At 45.3% G+C, this 18067-nt stretch overlaps 1 long non-coding RNA gene across 2 annotated transcripts; it reads left to right on the top strand.

Moving 5' to 3' along the window:
• The first annotated feature begins 44 nt into the window (after positions 1-44).
• Positions 45-7407, top strand: LOC115545268 (uncharacterized). 2 transcript variants are annotated; one of them, XR_003977069.1, is made up of 3 exons: positions 45-198; positions 4542-4674; positions 6348-7407. It is a non-coding gene; the product is annotated as an uncharacterized LOC115545268 (long non-coding RNA). The 2 variants fall into 2 exon arrangements; XR_003977070.1 differs by lacking the exon at positions 45-198 and adding an exon at positions 3647-3882.
• Positions 7408-18067: the final 10660 nt, after the last annotated feature.

Raw genomic sequence — 18067 nt, 5'->3', positions numbered from 1 at the left:
GTGTTATTAAATGGCATTGAGACAAGCAAGGCACGGATGAAGGTGAACCCTCCATGGTGCATGTCTTTTGTGTGCCGCCTCTATGTGCGGCTACAAGCGACCACGTGGCCACGCCCACATCCATACGTTGCTTCCAAGTGTGTTTAAAGCGTGGACATCGTGTTCCAGGGCATCACAAATCAACTAGCTCTCAGAAAGGTAAGCACCCACTTCTGCATTGAATAGGCCTTCACTTGTAGGTTGTGCAAGGGAGGTGAGGGCATGTATGGTTTTGGTTTATTGGCTTGCAGCGCTTTTATGTGTCGAAATGGCCATGTAACCAGGGGGAAACCTTATCAACAGCTTGTGATCTCCAAGGGTCATCTCAATGTTTACCTTGAGTTTTTCTCCAGAGGTTGCACTTTTTAAAGACAACAAAACGTTGTAAAGTTCTGCTTTTGGGGAAGAGAGTTGGAACACCAATTGGGACACTGGGGTTTGGGGTTTCTCATTGTTGTAGAGCGTAGTAGAGTCTTTTTGGTCAAGCCCACCAGCTGCTGCTTGTGGCCATAAATAAGGGGTTAAGTATTCAATTGTCCTGAAATTAGTTAGTTAACGTATCGGCAATCTTTTGTAAATTACGCATACGTTCAGTTGAGAGTATGGGCCATACCTATTCGCAATAAAGAACCGCTACCTATGGCTGTATAACGATGATCTTAAGAATTAGTTATTTCATTAAATTCGTTCAATACATGATCGTTTTTCCTTACTTAAACAACGCACATGTCGGTTTAATATAATTATATATTTTTCGAAGCTGAGCTCGGCCCCTTTTTTTTGTTTCTCCCCCCCCTCTTGAATTAGAATTGGTGTAAATTGGATACTGTAAATTTGGATGCTGTGTAGAAGCTGCTCCCTCATTGCCTCCCTCTTACTGCCAACACAAAAATGATCTTGTTTTGAGGTAAAAAAAAATATATATCAATGATCAGCTTTTCAGTATGGGCTAACACTCGACATTATTTCAAAATAAAATCCACAATCCTTCAAATAGTTTAAGTTGATAGTACATCTTGTTCTTGTCTACTATGTTGAGGCTTCAAGCCAGCGTGTCCATGCGCCCCCTGCGGCCAGCTATGGAGGTGTATTATACGTTTGGATTAATTGGGGGTAAATTGTACAGTAAAGCTGCACTTGCGCTTGTTATAAACGCTTATGTCAATTCATTGTTTCCCACTAGTATGTTGATCCTGGGCCTCTGTTAGAAGGCCGTCTCTTTAGGAAGGTTTTGGTGGTCTTTTTGCTATGGTTACTATGAGGCTGTCATGGAGTGCTGGTCTTTACATCGACTTGGCTCCCTGCTCAACATTCAGAGGGTTATATGCCACGCACCAGCATAGACCTGGCCGCCTGTGTCAATCTCACGGGTTTTCTCAAGCTCATTCTCTCGTTCTGTCGCTCTTTCTCTCTATGTGCAATTCTGATGGTCTGTCAATCTTTCTTCCATTGCTTTGCAGTTCTTTCATATTTTCTCAACTCCTCGCTGTCGCTTTTCTCCCTCAACCTTTCCACGCTCTTCTTCTCTACTCGCTCTCTCTTTATACCTCTCCTGCTGAGCCGTGCGGCTGGGCCGGTTTAACACGAGTGTTTGTAAAAAGGGAAAGCAAGGGAAAAGCAGCGGGTTCTTATTGGCTGCTGGGTTGTGATCATCGTGTAGCCGTTGATACTGCCAGTATCAGCGGGTTTCTTGGTTCTCTTTGGACGGCAACGGAGTGACTTAATTCGTTAGCTGTATGTATCTAAGGTGCACGCAGACAGTCGGACGTCCGTCCTTCTGTCTGTCTACGCGATGAGGGGACACGATGATCAGAACCCCAGGAGCCAATACGATCACTCCGCTATTCCCGTCCTTTCCCTTTTTACAAACGGATTCCTAGACCGGCCCAACCGCGCTGCTCGGCAGGAGATGGGAGAGAAAAGGAAGCGATTAGAGACGTAGAGCGTGAAAAAGGCTGATGGAAAAGGGACGGCAAGGAGTTTAGAAAATACGAAAATGCTGAGATGAAAAAAGCATGACATGCAAACAGAAGTCAAATACGATTCAGTTACAGAAAGGAGAGAAAAAAACTGAGTGGGATTGAGGGAGGAAGCCAGGTCTATCAGGGGCATATGGCCCTCTGAATATTAAGCAGGAAACCAAGTCAATCTAAATACCAGAAATCCATGACTGCTTCATACCAACCATAGCACAAGGGCAACCCACACCTTTTGGAATTGAAATACATAGGAATATATAGGCTACCATTCACTAAAGAGAAACAAAATGTTTGTGACATTGATAAAAGTTCAATGTGACACGCTCATATTTATGGAACTACAATGTAGATCCAATTTAAGTCAGATTGTATTCAAATAATTGTCTGTCATGTTGATCTGTCCTTTTCATGAATTGTTCAACGTTTTAAATGTTCCTGCAGCAAGGAATTGTGGGCCGGCTTCATCTCCTTTTTCATTCTTAAAGGATGATCCAGTGCAACCTATGCTTTGTTGAGGAGATAAGAAAGGAATTCTTTCCCGGTATTTAGAGAGTTCATACTGCTCGCTGCCTCTTGGTCTCATCCGGGATACTTCAGTCAGTTAGAACCCTGCCTAAGCAAAATGGACTACCCGACAGCAGCCCTAGACTACTCCATGACTCCACGTTTACAGAGTTGTGTTCACCCTGCATGACTCGTGCATCAAGTATTTAGGCCAGGTGTGTGCATGCCTTGACCACGCCCCCCCCCCTCAGTCCTGACAGCTGATCAAACGGCTGGCGTTCAGAGATGTGACAGTCAAACAGGAAACGCCCCGATATCAGACACGCTCTTTGCATTCAGGCGAACCTGGTTTCTGGTGAACAATGTCTTCGCTACTCAAAGGTGACTCACCTGACAAAGTTTGCATAATCTGTTTTACTCTACCGATCCACCGAGTGTTTCCCCTCCCTGCCACGCAATGCAGGAATGTGGCCAGCTGTGATGCTGGTGCCGGCCTTGCCACAGATGCTTGTCTTTCTTTTTTTAGATCTCAATACCTCTCCTCTTTAACACCGATCCTGATGCTCTTTATTGCCATGTGATCAAACTTGACTCGTGAGGGTTTTCTATCTGCTCTTATTTCGTCCGGGTGGGTGAACCAGCCCGAGATGTTATCTTCCTGCGTGTGTCATGCCTAAACAATGTATCCCTTCTGAAACCTGAATACATGCCACTCTACATGAGTTGGCGAGGAGTCAGCATGGTTGACTTCAACCTGAATTAGGCTCCAAGGGCTCTAGGTGTAGATGTTGCACAACGTTGGAATGGTTTTGTTTCACAATGCTCCTATAATCTGAGGTGAACTGCTGCTGTGGCAGATTATAGTCCCACAGCAGGGCTGTTGTGCCGTGCCGTGACATGGACGTTCGTAGTCGTAACGCCGTCGGATGAGCAGATTAACTGTAACGCCCACCGGATGGTTTGTTGACCGAGCTGAATTGAGGCAGCCCAGCAAGATGAGATGCATTCTGACATGTGTCTGGGTGAAAAATGGGCGTGTCTGTCGGGCCAGCCCACCGCTGGGATTGGCTAAAACCAGTTCTGTATAAAAGACGGAACTGTGCAATGCTTTTACAGAGTGAAAACTCGCTGCGTGTGTGTGTGTCTGTGTGTAGTCGAGGTTGGGTTTTTTTTTTTTGGCCAACCACCAGCGTTTCTTCCTCGGGTTGTATGAGACCAACGTCTTCACAGAATCTCCAAACTTTCGATTAGGAGAGGCGAGGACCCTAAAACTAATCAAAGACCTGACTGGACCAACTGGAATCCGGATTATCTTTTCATTACCCGTTAATGTAGTATTTGCCTGCAGGCTGTTTTGAAGGTGATTCCTTGCACATTTTTTCTATTTGACCGTAAACCACGACTCCTCTGGGTTCCTTTGGTTCTGATTGGTTAATTGACGCGTCCGTGGTCCAGTACTGCCTTTTAGCCCTGCAAACGAGGTCAAGTTATCACTGACGTCGGCCTGTTCATCCACAGCGACACTTTTCTTAAATTGTTTAAGCGCAACCGCTCGTTTGATTTTATTTCCTGCGATCAAATCTTTTATCGGGTGAAAACATTTTTTGCCATAATCTCATAATGAGAAACGCGTCAAACTTTATGCAAGCAAATTTTTTGCCACGTATTTCAGATTTAATATATTTTAAAAGTTTACGGTATGGATGGCCTTGAATACCCCCCCTCTCAGATGTAGAATCCATCTGTCTGCTGACTGTTGCAGCTGGTTGCTCACAGGCTCCAGGCTGGGGAAGCCCGGGCCAGTCGAGAGCTTTTTAAAGGAGCTATGCATTGTTCTCGCGTCAATATCAGTAGTGTTCTTATTTTAAACTTTTCTCTTTTGAGACTCTTCGTTTATGTTCTTCAAAGTAACTGAAATATCTCAAACTTCTCATCAGAACCTCATGGCGGCTTTCTGGAATGCTTTCCAGTATCGAACATGTGTTCCTAACTAATTCTGAACGCCTCTTTTCTCTCTAGACCTCCAGATCTCCCCTCCTGCTGAGTCTCCACCCTCCGTGTCTCCTCCACCCTCCTCCGCTGCCTCCCCTCCACCACAGACATGATCATCCGGCTGGGAAGACTGACGCCCGGCTACTTCAGACTGCTCCAGGTACAGGCCGCACCTCTGAACCCCCTCAAGACCCTTGACTAGAACTACCCAGAACCAGAACACCTTTCGGGTACACCAGGAGTCTGGTCTGTTAACTTCCAGAACGCCCTCCTTCTCCACCTGGACTCTGGTCTGATCAGCAGGTCATTCAGGTCGTTTTGTTCAATCGCTCAGCTCTTGTGTAGAACGGCCTCTGAGCAACACAACCCAAATCCCAAATGTTCTTCAGAGACCTACTGGTGTCCCTGCAGGTTCTGGTTTACACGATATGTAAAACATGCTGACGGGAAATCTATGTGCATGCCTTCCCTTAACCCTCTCTCAACGTCATGCTTGAAAATGAATAGAAGTTTTGATTGAATAAGAGGCTCCTTGTAGTGTGCAGATGAACCCGAACAATGGGCTGTTAATATTTAATGTGATTGGAGCCTAATGGTTGGAACTGGCAGATGTCTTTTTAATATCCGCTGAACCGTTGAGAAGTTGAAGCGAATTGACCACTCAGCACTTATGTGAGATAATCTCCTATTATCTATGACTATTTTTCTTAAAATCCTAATCGCCTTTATCCTACCTGAACTTTATGTGATGAGATATTTCTGCATTTAAACTTCAATACAAATTTAAACCAAAAATGTTAATCTGTAGACTTGATGCTTTGTTCCGATTTTTTTTTTTAATTGCGGTACTGGTTTTGGCGCATTTTTAAAGAATAGATTTAAAAGAATTGAAACCATAGATTCTACAATGATTAACAATGATTTTGCTATCATCACCCACCACTGACATGATCACCCTTGACGCTAATCTTGGGGCAATCCTTTCCCCTCCAGCTTCCTTTGTTGGGACTCCTGTTGTGATAATCTGCCCTGTACGGCCACTCGGACAGTGCTCTGGGCTACGTCATGTCCATTGTGCAGAGCTATTGTTCCCATATAATCTACATTTTGTAAACCACTGTCTCCCGGATGGGTTCGTTAGTGTTGACTTGGGTATTCAGCAGACCATGTGGAAACGTGCTCTTATATAAGTGCGCCACACGTAACACGCTTCAATAACTCGAACTGTTAAGGGTCCAGGACAAATATCTTTCACCCGTTAATACATCTTAAATGCATTTTTCGCTATAATTCGCTTCCGTCGATTTGCTTGGTTGGGGTTCTTTATCTTAAATTGAATGTGCTTCATGTTAACTCCCCAAATGGTTAACTACAATGCTGTTCTGATTAAAAGTCCCTTGCATAATGAGGCAGTGATTTAAGCCCAGCTCAATAGTTGTAGAAGAACAAGAGTCCCTGGAGGCCATTTTGCTCATGCAGTTGACTCAAAATGGATGCCTTGTTTAGGAGGGGAGAGGGGGAGGGGTGGTCGAGCCCTTAAAATACCTCCTCTGTCCAAGGAAACATTGGGTTCCTCTCCATGCTAGATACTCTAAATTTTAGATGAGTGAGTTTGGGGGGGGTAACACGGCGGCCCATTGAAAACCTTTCTGCTTCCTGACATCAATATGCAAATGTTTGCTCTCTTTCCCGATGGCGTCATCAGCCTTTATATTCTTAAGGGGTCTTTGTTGACATGATGGAATATCTGGAATGGTCTGTTGTCTCTGGTGAACGACCCTTGACCCCTTCTCCCCCTTCTCCCCTTTGTGTCTCTGCTCTGAATGGCCACAGCGGCAAGTGGCCGGAGATGTCCAGACCAAGCCTCACGACCGGGCCGTGAACCAGATTGCCATGATGCTGGCCATCATGGGCCTGGGCCTGTCCTACTACAGTGCCAAGCAGATGACCGAGACGGCCCAGGACCAGCCGCCGCCCTGATCAGAGCCCCGACGCCAGCCTGAAATACTCTGAAGACATCCGCACGACTACAAGATGAAGACGATATGACCGGGTGGGCTGGGACAGAGAAAGTGGTTGAGAACGTAGGCCTGGGCCCGCCAGCACCCTTTCCCCCATCCATCACCCTCTCCTGCCCTCACCAACGATAGTGTTGAGAGGGCTCTAGTCCCTCTGTAAGGACCTGTTGTGTTTTAGTTAGTCCTGCTGGATGTTGTTCATCATGGCCTTTTTTTGGAGAAGCAGAATTGGCGGTCTATATTTGGGATGGGCGGGGTGGGGGGGGGGGGGGGGGGGGGGGGGGGGTTGGAGGTGTTCAGCTATAGTCGTTGCTGAGGTTCTGATAATGCTGTTCTAAACTGTGAACCTTGCTGGTGGTATAGCAAGGAAGGCGGGTGGAATGATGTGAGGGGGTGAAGTCTGCTGAAGGGATGCGTGCCGCCTGTAATCATTTCCTCAAAAGTGGAGCTCTGGGCAGACCGATGGCTCTCTTCAGTGTTTTCTATATATTCTTTTTTTTTTTTTTTTTTTTCAATCACTCTCCACTTTAGGAAATCCCTGTTGCGTGTCCAGAATCTAAGCGTGACCTTCTCTCTCGGTCCATATTCATGCTTGTTTGGTATCTGTAACAGTATTTGCACAGTATACGAGTGAAACGTTTTTAGGAAGGACTTTGACGTTGTATTCATCACTACTTGTATATTTCCCCCTGTTCTGTTTCTGAGCCCTGGGCAGCACACCAGGACTGTCATTGAAACGTCTTTCTTCATTGAACTGTGCATGTGTGTGTGTGTGTGCCCTAATTTTAACCTAGAATCTTCGAATATTGTGTTTTTATTGATGAATGTATATGACTTCGTTTATGAACTGATTTAATAAAGCTGTGACACTTTAATTGAATGATTTCAAGTCGGTAATTTCAAGTATTGTTGGTAATCCAGACAATGCTTGAGTAGTTTAACCACAAACTGACAAATCTCAAAACCCAGGCCTTAGATGTTACTTCTCTGTGACACCACTTCCTGTGGCATTTAGCAATGTCGTGCGAGTGACTCACCCACAACGTAGTGTCCTCGGCTGGGGCGGATATGTTAAAGAGGTGTTCTTTAACTCTAGCGTTTATTGAATTTACCAGAACGTTGCTCTGGTTGCTATTGGTATTTTGTTGGAGCCATTTTGTGTTCCTGGTGTTTGGCTTTTAAAAAATGGCGGCTAGTCTACAATGGTCTGGTTCTGTTGGCTTAGTTAAAAGAGTTTGGTTTTACCAACACAATGTTCTGGTGCACTTATAGAAAAGCTGTTCAAGAGCTCTGTCATCTGTTGGTTGGGAGTCTGAGTGCATGTGTAACATGGCAACGACGAGCGCTATCAGATTTCTCACACTTCTAGGGAACGCTTTAATAGTGCTACGCGACTGGGAGCGAACGCTTGATGAGAGCCTTATCAGCTTTTAACGCGTGCACGCATCACATTTTGTGAACCTCTATACACAGAAGTCGTTTGTTTTTTGAAGAAGGAAACGTGTGTCTGCTCGTTCAGACTGGGGTCGGTGGGCAGACGTGACGCCATGTGACAGGCGCTGACCTCGTTGGGCGCCACGTGTCGCCCCCTCCCGCCGTAAGCCCCGCCCTTCGCCTTGTGCATCACTGGGCAGAAATACAGCCCGTAACCACTGTTCATTGGCTGAGCAGTGGAGTGTCATGGCCCGACCCGACTTGGGAAAGGAGGATGGGCTACGCCTGGTTGGGTCTTGTTGTTTATCCTTTTAAAATGGACATCATCCAGACTCCCTGGCCTTAGATTCTTGGTATGATTCCTAACCGCCTGAGTCTACCTGTAAGCACTTTGCCAGAAAACATAACCCAACCTGCTGTTTAATAACCTGTCTCTGAATGCACTTGTCTAACCCCTAACACATAAATATCATCATCTCTACAAACCTTATGCCTTGGCTGGAACATTGAGGTCTTTATAAGGTTGAAGACCATACGTATACTAATAATACATAGAATGCATTATATGAAATGAGTAAAGACCAGTTGGAGTATGTAGCCTTATAAATTGTGCTCTGAGATATTTCCTGTGGATCAACATTTTTTGTTTTAACTTTTCCTGCCTTGAAGAAATGTTTTTGTTTCTATGTATCTTGTGCAATGAAGTCAAACCTCCAAAATAAAATGCCTTTTAAACAACAACTGCGGTCTGATGTGATCCATGTTGGTATATAAGCATACACGTCGCCCATCGCGGGATCCTGGTTGCTGGGATGGGTGACTCTGGTCCTCATTGGGGGAAAGCTGCTTATCCCTGGACCGAACAGCTGTGTTGTTTTAGATGAGGGGATGAAAAGATTAGTTCTCCTCTGGTCATCATTCTGTTGAACATGTAAGAGAGAGTTGTAGTACTGTCAGACAACTATCCGTAGTCACATGTGTAGTCATATATTTGTTGAGGATTGCATTAATTTTTAGACAGAAATGGTTTCGCCTCATGCTGTTTTGCCCTTTACTGCCAGAGCCTTGTCTCTGACCCTCACTGTTAGTTGAAGACACCTTTTCCCACCTTTTTACCCCCAGTGTTTTGACCCCCCTATGCTTCCAGTCAACCTGTTCTCATCCTCCTCCCAGGCAGAAGTCGGCCTCTAACGCCCTTTAGTTCTTCTGATCACCGGAGCCACTGAGGGGTTGGTATTAGCATCAAATGGCCCTTCCCTTGTCTCACAGCCAGATCCCCCAGAGACCAACAGGCCTGGGCCCCCCCCTCACCTTTAGTTGATGGCACCTACTCCCCGTCCTCACACCGCCCCCTGCCAGCCCCACACACCTGTCCCACACCTTTTAGTTCATGTATGTCTTCACCTGTTCTTCTCCTGTTCTCATCCTCTCCCCTGCCAGTCTCCAACATCAGATGGCCCTTCTTTTGTCTTACAGATCCCTGTGTCTGACCCCCATTTTGAGTTGAATTAATTAACCCCCCCCCCCCCCCCCATATCTTTAGCATAGAGATGGTGTAGTAGGCGATTGGTGATTGGCTGGATTTGAATGACAGTAACCCAACAGGATTCGCTGAGTTACACCTATTTGTATAACAACAGGTATGATTGGAGGTAACAGAGAGACCCGTTCTTGTCATGTGCATTAATATACTGTGTTTTGTGAGGAATTTACATTGAGCATGGTATAAGAATTGAACATGCATGGGACCCGAAGCACGGAACAGTAATGGAAGAATAAGCAGAGAAGTTGTGTAACCGCGGGAGCACTGTGGTTTTTTTGGGGGGTATCTTGCGTGAGCCCAGGAATAAAGTGTTGACTCTGCAGACTTTTTGGAAGCTTCCGACTTGGAAACATGCCCTTTGATTTTGAAGGAACTTCTTCATATTCAACTGGAATCTGAAGTCGCATAGTCAAATGTACCTCTCCAGGGGCTGTAGTGAGTTAGATATCAGAGGCTTTTATTCAAAACAACCTACAGAGAACTGAGATTTGCATCATTAAGGAGAAGATAAGGGTTAGGCCAATCAGCTCTTAGATGCCTATATGTTGACCGTGGAAATGCTGGTTTGACTGCATTGGCTAGAGTTGTTTGTCATCAACACAAGACTATCCCGTATTGCCTTATAATTGTACCATTGTTGGCAAGATTTGAACCTGCACCGGGGAGACCCCAATGGGGTTTTGTATCATAGTTCATATCATGGAGCTTTGATGGGACTGGTGCTGGAGACCCCTGCCAGCAGCTCTGGTGTTTCTGGGGTCTTGCCAGCAGCTCTAGTGTTACAGTACATAAAAACACCAGCTGAGGACCTGAAGGTGGGGTCTGCTGCAGGACAGGAAAAGGGGGGGCTCAACATCGGCTAAATCTGTATGTATTTGGCAGAGTCATTGATCCAAAGCTTCTACACTTCAGGCCCGGAGGCCAACAACCTTACCATATATATATACAATATTATTGTATTGTATTGACACCAAAAGAGGAACAGGGAGAGTCTGCTTGCGTTTGGTTCATAAAGATGGTCTGCTTGCTTCAGAACTGTGGAGGCCGGTGAAGGTGGTGAAGTCTGGCCGGAGTCCCATATCTGAACAGACCCCTCATTGTATCTGCTGTCAAAGTTCTGCCCTTGAGAGCTTCCATGTTCACCCACACTCCTTTTAAGTAGCATTTTAAAGTAAGTTCTCAACATGGCACAGTACTGTGGCCAAAATGTTGCCAAGTTAGCAAAACATAACATGAGCCATGGAACCCAATATTCTGCCGGAGATTCCACTCTCACTCCTCCATCTGGATTCCTGTTGTCTCTTATCCCTTCATTTCCTCAGATGATCCTTCCTTTCTCACAGCACACACACCCTTCTCCCCCTCTCTCTCTCTCTCTGCTAAATACTTTAACAGCGCTTTTATTTTGAAAAGAGGCTGTGGCGCTATGATGCTGGAAAATAGGTTGAGAAAAAGGTTGAGGTAGAGTACCTTTTGTTCCTGATAAGTGGTCTGTCGTTGTGAACTCTTTGACTTCTGTAGCTGAAATAATTCACAACCTGGCCTAAGGGGCCTCGCAGTTAGCACATTCGTATGTCGGCCCCCACCCCCACCTGTAACCTTAGACCATGACATTCCCCTGGCCGACGGAGCCTTGTTTTTCCACCATTGTTAGGAGTAGGAGACCATGACACAGTGACCCTCGCATGATTACTCTTGCAAACCCTCAATGCTTGTATTGTGTTGGTGGTGCGGTTGTGACAGTGTGTTTGGGGATGGGTTGTTTGTGGTGTTTTTGGTAGTGTGTTTGGGTTCGTGTTTGTTGTTGGTGTGGTGAGGTGACCACAAAATATCACTCACACACCTCTTAACACCCCCAAGACCCGTATTTGACCCCAAAGAAATATCGATTTGGTTTACAAGTGGTTGTACTGGTTGAAAGAGCTCAAACATATCGTTACTTGTGGTATTATTGGTTATTGGACAAATATTTCTTATTAGTCCACAGAGGGAATATAATTGTCTGCATCCAACCCAGTCTATCTATGCTAGGTGCTGTGAGCAGTGAGCCGGGCGGTGCCGGATAACCAACTCCAGGTGTAGTGCCCTTCCCTTTCATTTGGGCAGGGTAGGAGTGCTCATCGAGTTAGGGTGGTGTGGGAGGAACCGGAGCACCCTGGAACGAACCCGTGGAGCATACACATCCTCCTCCACTCTTTAAATATATATATATGACAGAGAGAGAGAGAGAGAGAGAGAGAGAGAGAGAGAGAGAGAGAGAGAGAGAGAGAGAGAGAGAGAGAGAGAGAGAGAGAGAGAGAGAGAGAGAGAGAGAGAGAGAGAGAACATGTGTTTAGAATGTATTGAGTGCACAAATTGATACTTGTGTGTGTGTAAGTTAAGACCTATGAATGGTTAAGAAAGTTCATAATAAGACATTGACCTCTGAATAAAGTTTTTGGTTTTTTAAGCCTGAGCTGTATAGTTTCTGACTGACAACTAACACTAGAACAAGCTAAAAAATAACAACAATATAATTGCACAAAGAACGACTAACGAAACAAATAGATTAATACATTCAAATAGATAAACAAACAAACAAAAGCTATCCCTTTAATCCAACCAAAAGCATGACCTTTGTTGTTCCTACTGGCGGATAGAATATCAGACATGCATATCTTTCACATACACACTGATGTAGTTAAGGGTATACATCTGTAACAGTGCCATGTAGGAAAACATTAACTAAAGTTTAGCATGCCGTGCGTGCGTTAAAGCATACATACTGGCATGTATACATTGGGTTCCAACAGCTGTACACGTGTCAGCCTGCCTGTACATTTGGAAGTGACCTTATTTGTGTACCTGGGTGAGCATATTTGCTAGCAGATATACAGCTAGTAAGTTAGCTGTGTCAGCCGGTTTAACAACTCTTCTCGTTAGGTTAGGTAGTTGTATGTTTGCTACTTAGCTGGTTGTATCTTTGCCAGCTTAAAAAGCACACACAGCACATAATACACAGACACAAACGCGTCTTCCCATAATGACAAATAATTTCATGGTTATGCTGATATGCTTCCAGAAGGGAGGCAAGCATTGCGCTGTGACATCATGATGCACAACAGGACCATCGTAAAACGAGACATCACAATCGCGTGTGGGGGGGCTCACGTTGTGAATACTGCCCATACTAATCAGACCCTACCATCCATCTGATAAGAAGCTGGACAACGTCATTATTTTTCAATCTGGAATTATTTTTCTTAAAAAAAAGGGAATCAAAATGATATTATTATAATATCGATCTTGACTTTATGAATTATGCATTATAAATTATTTATTTAGCAATAGGGAATAATTCCAGCAAGTGTATCTCGATATGGATCCCCCCTATATGTTTTATTATGGTATGTTCTAGTTCTTATTTAATATTTCATATATATATATATATATATATATATATATATATATATATATATATATATATATATATATATAATTATTATTTTATTTTTTCCTGCATGTAAAAGTGAAGTGAATGTTTAGTTTTTTTGTAAACTACACATACATTCATTTTCTCAAACACAAGTTGCGTGAGTTGCTTATTAAGCGTATTTGTGCTGGTGACAGCTTTACGAGTGTCCCAGAGTTTTACGAGTTCCCTCTCGAGTTCGGGTGCAGCCGTTTCCTCTGACACCTACCAGAACAAAGACAGAAGTATCCAGAATACATACCGCATAATACTGCAGAATAGCACAGAACCGCAGAATACAGACTGCATCCATATCCAGTCACACGATTGGATGGTATAAAAATACATGCTAGCCCTAACCGAGATGGGTGTTATCCAACTGCAGACGTTTAACGAGGGAACACGTTATGATATATGTGACATTCATCTTTATAAATATACAACACTGATCCCAGCAGCTTGCAGGAGTGGCCGTGCACAACATTGCTTTTGATTTTTTTTAAGCTCTATTGTGATTGTCTTGGTGGTTAGCTTTGAACGATAAAAAAAAAAACGACCCCTGCCCTCTGACCCACTTCAGAAGCCTCGTTGGAATAGTTTGTTTTGGTGGTTATGAGGTGTTGGCTTTTGGCTTTGTGACTTTAAGAGGGAAGTCTATTAATGTCAGTCGATCAAAAACAGGAACAGGAGTAGGCCTATATCAGATATTCTGTGACACTGTTTTGTTTTTGCAAAAACCTATATCCCAAGTGTCTTGACAGTGATTCATCTTAGATGCATGTCATTAAAGGTTCAGTTCGGCTTTCTTTTCCAAAAAAGGCCTTTTCTTTGTCATTCATCCACATAGATAGTATACGGCTGAACGAAATGTTGTTCTGCATACCAAGGTCCGAACACAGGCAGAAATTGTAGGTGGTGAGGTTCCTTTTGGCTGCGGAGTCGGTGGTGAGACCCAGGGGCGGCCCCAGCACATTTGGCGCTCTAGGCGAGCTTCACTCCTGGCGCCCCCCCCCCCCCCCCCCCAGGAGTGGCCCCAGCACATTTGGCGCTCTAGGCGAGATTGTTGACGGGGGGGGGGGGGGGTGGGGGGGGGGGTGGAGCGATTGTTGACGGTGGGGGGGGGGGGGGGGTATTGAGCGATTTTTTCGGGCGCATTATTTTGCGCTCCCCCTCTAGATGGCGCTCTAGGCGGCCGCCTAACCCGCCTGTAGGGAAGGCCGCCCCTGGTGAGACCAGGTGAGATCATCGGAAAAGTGCAGACCAAGAAACGTTGGGCTCCTGCCCCTCTCCCCTGTTGTGCCACCGATGAACAGTGCAGATTGGTATGTGTAATAAACTATGTTCCAAGGGCGAATCCAAAAGCAAGCACTTTACAAGCAGTTGCTCCATCACAATTTTGTACTTTCGCGCTTATGCAAGTTCAAGTCGAGCCTCCCAAACGAGCTCGGTAAGGAAAAGATACTCTACATATATACACCTGTTGCCCTACGCTGGCATACCCCAGAATTGCACCACCAGGGTCCAGTGGCTCTGGCCGATGTTGCATCTGCCCAAACCAGCATGGGAGCCATTTCTTCATCACTCTTGATAGGTTGCGTTCCGAGCTGGATAAGTTCCTTCTCTGTAAATATGGGTCCGACCAAAAAAGGGTTTTGGTGAATAATAAACCAGACAAATGCAAACTTGCTATCCTGCCAGCTTTTCGTGGGAGGTTCAACCAGTTGTGTTGTTACTGTGGGGACCTGTATCGTTGCACACAGCCAGGAAGACCAACAAAACAAAAGAGTAGTGGAGTAACTGTAAAAACATATACACACGTAAATAGAAGGTGTAATAAGAGAAGGGCAACTGGGCCCCTGGGGGTTTACTTCAGCGGGTACCTGCGAGCAGGGCCGGCACGGGCCGTTTCGGTGCCCTAGGCGACTCAACATTAAATTGTGCCCTGGGCAACGGCCCCGAGTGATAGGATATACAATTAAGAAAAAACAACGGTGGACCTCTTCATAACTAATTTATATATTTTTGTAGTTCAATAATGTAATATATATATATTCTTTTTTTTACAAACCTTAATTTTTGGTGCCCCCCCCCCCAGGTACTTGGTGCCCTACGCACTCTGCGTACTCTGCGTATGGAGAGAGGCGGGGTTGCCTGTGAGATCACTGAACCAATATGGTTCAGCGATCCTCTGTGTGGTCCACCAAAGGCCGACACAGGCCAAAGCGTGCTGCGTTGACTGCGACCGGATGCCTGGACCCTCCTCATGGTTAACCAGCCAGCACCGCATCATCAATTTAGTATGTTTTTCATGTATTGTACCTGTATGTCAATCATGGCACCCATTGCACTCCAGACCATCCCTGGAAGGAGGAATCCCCCTACTATGTGTTTCTTCTCAAGATTTCTTCCTTGCAGATTTAAGGGAGATTTTTTCTTGCCCTTGTGGGGGCTTGGGTAAAGGGGGTGTCATATATATTTGTCCTGTTAAGCCCTTTGAGACTGTAATGGTGATTAAGGGCTATACAAATAAAATTGAACTTAATTGAATTGAAATCCTGAACAAACTCTATAAGCAACAGGTAGGGCATCATTGTCTAAGATGCCTACACACGAGGATACATTTTAGGACATTGGGGATGGAACCCAGAATCTGTTAGAAGCCGGTAGAGCCCAGAAGTTATCAAGGAGCCACCAGTAGAGATCAAAATCTGTCAACAACAGGCATGGAGCTGAGACTAGGCGAAGCTCTTTAAAACGAAAGACTATTTTGCATTGGGGCAGATCATTGACCAACGATGCACTGGTGAAGATGTAGGTCCCGAGTGAGTTATAGCGTTACTCTGGTTCCAAGGGACGTCTATTTAAAGGAAAATCAGATGGTCCACGGTCAGAGATACATCAGGTGACGGCGCAGGAAGCCGCTTCGTGGTCCAACACACAGCAGGGTGTCGGAGAGACGATAGGAAGGAGTAAATGATCAGACAGAAATAGGTAGAGGTGGTGAGAGATTAGAGCGATATGGACGGGTGGGGACATCATAATACATGGTCGTTCATTTTGAAACCTGCTAGGGGCCGGGGGAGCCTGGGTTGTTGGCCAAATGTCAAAGAGCTGTGGTGTTGATCACCTTACCTAAAATGACTCTGGTCCAGAATTAGTGCTCAGGGGGTCTGCTGGGTTCAGAGGTCAGGAGGGGTGGTCCACTGTGGGGTCGACCTCTGAAGACCACCGTTTTGCTACTCCTATATTCTGCGCACCAGCTCCCCCGCTGGATGCAGTGTGCCGACGCGTGTTTGTTTTATTATCACAGTGACTGTAGGGACCGGTCATTAAAGGGTATACTAAACACAAGAATTTATTTCTGTGAAATAAGAAATCTGGACGTTTTTTCCAGAGTCGTGTTTTTCCATTGGCTGTACATTTCTGCATGTGACAACGCCCAATGCACCTGCCCCTACGAAACCCAATGTGTACATTTTTTCTTTTATTCCTACCATTATATTTTGAAACGAGGGTGACGCAACATCCCTGCGTCATGGCACCTATGGGGCAGCCACACTCCACGTAGGTGACTGTAGTTTGATGTATATTATACACGGCCTGGTCACATGATACATGTTGTCATCTAGGACAACTCCCAGAGTGTCTGTGGCGATTGCTTGTTTGACCTATGAACACTGCTTACTCAATGTGCACCAGGTGTGCAGCCTCGCCCCGCCCCACCCCAGAGTCAAATCAGACGCGGCCAGGTGAGGCTGCTTAAACCAGCCATCATCCACACACACTCCAGCAGGGGGTGTACACATCCCTCAAGTAGCAGGTAGGGGTTGGACAGTGAATGCAGAGACTCCTCATTAACGAACTGGTAGGGGTTACAGAGTTAAGACCAGTACCTTAATAAAGGAGCAGGTAGGGGTGAAGGCGTCTTAATCAGTAATGCCTGTTAGACTGTGGACGTTAGGGATCGTACCCTTGAGCTGGGAGTCTTAATAAACTAGCCACCATGCCCTAGGCTCCACTCTGTGTGTGTGTGTGTGTGTGTGTGTGTGTGTGTGTGTGTGTGTGTGTGTGTGTGTGTGTGTGTGTGTGTGTGAGAGAGAGAGAGCTTCATGGTGGCGCCTATACAGCTGTATGGCCATAGAACAGAGGACTGCAGAGAGTGCATGTACACGCACATGTGTGTATTATCACTAGACCCTGTGGTAACAGGAGGAGGAACTGGGGTGGGCAGCACATCATGTTCTGTACATTGTGTTCTAATCCTCTACCCTAAAGGGCGATCCCCCTCCCCCCAGTGGCAGAAAACGGAACTATTTCTTAGTTTCATGAACCTAGAGAGGATTGCTTCGGCCTTTGGTCTTCAGGGTTGTGGATTTTTAATGTCTGATGTGTGGATAAAAGAGTTTATATGTAAGACAGACCTCCCATACCTGTTAGTCAAATTAAAGTAAAGCTGTCAGTTTGCCAGAGGTCTCCAAGTCACCAGCGTAGAAAACAGAGGGCGCCATCGTAGGTTTGTGTAGTACAGTTCTACACTGGCAGAACACAAATAAAAACAACAACTGGTACCTTAATTCACACTTTATTATGATTGGCTCAACTAGAGGGGGAGGGGAGGGCGCCCTCTAGTGGTGATGAGGCATATGAACCTCTGGTATAGGTCAAAGGTTAATAAAGAACCGGGTACACAGTTCACCTTATCAAATAAACAGAATTGAACAGAAATTATGCTTAATTAATGCCTATAATATGCCTATAAACTGTATTGTAGACTACAAGTGAAGCCTTTTGCACAAATTGACTGTGGAGTGTTCCGAATGTCATTTTAAACACACTCAATTAGGCAGAAGTAGAAAGAGCTTTTGACTTGATCTGAAATGATATTCGTATTTTTTGCATTTTCTCTGCTTTGTGTTTCGCTCATGTTACATGCATCTGATCTGACTGATCATAACAGATACCTCTGTCATGGTATGGGCATCCGCCTGCGGTCAGGTAGATAATCGCAGCCTGATCACACGTCTCATCATTTGTTGATTAACTCCTCTGCCCTCCAACTGTGTTTCGATTAATAGCCAGTTTATAAACTACGTGATTATTCAATTTT

Source organism: Gadus morhua, chromosome 6 (assembly GCF_902167405.1).
Source record: "Gadus morhua chromosome 6, gadMor3.0, whole genome shotgun sequence".
In the NCBI taxonomy this organism is placed as follows: Eukaryota; Metazoa; Chordata; class Actinopteri; order Gadiformes; family Gadidae; genus Gadus; species Gadus morhua.
This window is presented reverse-complemented; position numbering and strand designations above follow the sequence as displayed.